Below are 2,831 nucleotides of genomic sequence, written 5' to 3'. Positions count from 1 at the left end.
GAGGTTCTGGAATTATGTAACAGTACTCGGATAATAACAGATACATCCCCACCATGTTAGCTATTCAGCTAGCTAGCTGTGATAGCTAGTTAGCTAGCTAGCGGTCTAGCTAATATTGTTTGCTTATCGAATTGTTCTCTTCTCGCTACAGGGTTACTAGCTACCTGGTCAGCTATCAGCACAAGAACACCTGATAATGCCGTCGCTAGTTTATTCCAAGAGTCCCTCGATAGCCAGCTAGCTAGCTAAATTGTAGAATTTACACCCTATCGTGGTCCCTTTCAGTCACTCCCCTTCGTTCGCACACTGTCAATTTTAAGACACTACGTTAGCTTGCTGGCTGGTTAATTCGAGACCAAATTACTCTTTACGAAGCACTGAAAATGTGTTCTTGTTCCTCTCGCAGTAAAAGCGATCTTCCATGGTGGTCCATGATACTCATCGGTCACTAAACAGAGCGCCCTTTACTGTCCGACTGCAGGCGGTCTCAATCCTTTGCTTTTCCTCTTTGCTTCCTGTTTCCACAAACGTCTCGGCTACTTTCGCGTTCCGCTCTCGCTCTCAGCCGCCTTGGTCTCTAGCTGTCTGCAAAGCTGCAAATCGAACAAACGTCACGAAGTCCATGACGTTTACGGATTCCAGAAAAACACAGCGTCAGGGGATAAGGGGGTTATCTTTGATGTTTGAACTGATACCACTAAATCCTACACATTACACACTCCTTCGAGTATTGCTGAAATACAGCTCAATGAATTGCCTTATCATCAAACTACTTAGTCAATTTTGTTTGCTTTTCCAAATCTTAAATAAATCAGGTTGCAACAGGCACCGTGAGCCTTATTGACCTTCTGTGTTATATCTTGTACTACGATCTTTCAAGTCAGACACACACACACACACACACTAAACAAACAAAACGGGAAAGTGGTGTTAAGCTTCTTCTTCTTTTTTTTCCCTTTTTCTTTTTAAAATGTTTTTTAAAAATCTCTGTACATGTAATAGCGGCATCGGCAGGGTACTTGAACTCGTTGGTCAGTCCACATATGATATAAGAAGTTCCATAGGGTAGAATTGAAAAACGTTATGAAGTTTTGAAACTAATCGAAAAAGAATGCAGCATATGTGAATGCTTACATCTACATACGTAGATGTGTTCTTCAATCGAAATAAGTGAGAGTAATTTACAGTAGTGATTTTTGAATAGAAAGCATTAAACCGAATTGTGTCGATGCAATTCATTAATTCCCAGTTTTACTGATGAAGTTCGCCTTTGGCTGTATTTTTGTCCAGAATAATTTACAATATGATGTTATTCAGGGTTTTGCACTGCACATCTAAATGTGTTTTAACCAGATCATTCAAGATTTTTGCTTTCTCATTTTTCCTTTTCAGACAGAACATCTCTGAGGCATCTGTACCCGCTGTAAAATCGTGTTTACTGTGAGTAGCCTATGTGTTTTTACAGTGCATGTGTTCATGTGTCCATTTACGCCAGCGCGTGTCTGCTGGTACCAATCAGAAAAATAATGCTATTTTTGGGAGGCAGGTCTTATATTCCCGCAGCAATTCAACATCCAGTTTCCATGGCAACTGTTACTAGTGTAATGGGGACTCCATCATGAAACACTAATCATACTACATAGGGTATCATGGAAAGTAGAAAACAGCTTAGAGTTTTTATGGGTTATGTTATGGGTTTCTCAAATCAGAATTATTTGGGGATCTGCCAAAAGAAGGATGAGAGAAAACATGTTAACTCGTAAGCAACATTGAAACTCACTTCATTTCAGAAAAACAGTTTCATAACATACTTTCATTGGCCCCAATACAATCGGGACTGTTGTCTAGGTTTTACAGTGCGACTAACTGCTTCACTGTGTCTTGTACCACATATTGTAAGGTTAAGAAACATGCTTGCTAGACGTGCCACAGCATTCAGCTAATGAAATTGTCATGAGTACAAAAAGATCAATCAACATAAATTTCATTGCATGTTTTGTGTACTAAGAAACATAAGCAAGTATCAACTTTTAGTCAGTTCTATGCCCAGTTGATATTGTAAACTGATTATTCTAGCATGGTAAGCATCAGACTTCGTGTGAATGGACCATTCAATAAATACATTTATTGAAACAATATATATTGCAAATAAATATCCTATATATATATAGCATAATTATATATATATACACAGTGGCCACTTTATTAGGTACACGTACCTAGCACTGGATAGAACCACATTTTTTTGCATCCAGAACAGCTTGAATTCTTCGCAACCGATTCAACAAGGTGCTGGAAACATTGCTTATAGACTCAAATGCATGATGCAAACCACCTGTTACACCTCATCCCAAAGGTGCTCTATTGGATTGAGACCCGGAGACTGTGTGGGCCATTTGAGTAAACTGAAGTCACCGTCATGTCCGTGGAACCAGCTTCAGATTATTCACCTTTATTTAACCAAGAAGTCTCATTGACTTCAGTGGAACCAGCTTCAGATTATTCACCTTTATTTAACCAGGAAGTCTCAGTGACTTCAGTGGAACCAGCTTCAGACTATTCACCTTTATTTAACCAGGAAGTCTCAGTGACTTCAGTGGAACCAGCTTCAGACTATTCACCTTTATTTAACCAGTTTATTTAAAGTCTCATTGAGATTAAAACCTCTTTTTCAAGAGAGGCCAGGACAAGGTAGCAGCAGTAGGCCTACACAATAGTTCCAGACGGTACAACAGTCAACTGAACATACAACAATACACAAAGACAGCTATTCAGTCTTGAGGAAGACATAGCATCTCAAATACACTTACATTCCTCAGTTGCAGTATTTT

The sequence above is a fragment of the Anguilla anguilla genome, chromosome 11, assembly GCF_013347855.1.
Source record: "Anguilla anguilla isolate fAngAng1 chromosome 11, fAngAng1.pri, whole genome shotgun sequence".
In the NCBI taxonomy this organism is placed as follows: domain Eukaryota; kingdom Metazoa; phylum Chordata; class Actinopteri; order Anguilliformes; family Anguillidae; genus Anguilla; species Anguilla anguilla.
The sequence above is the reverse complement of the archived record's forward strand: the minus strand, read 5'-3'. Positions refer to the sequence as shown.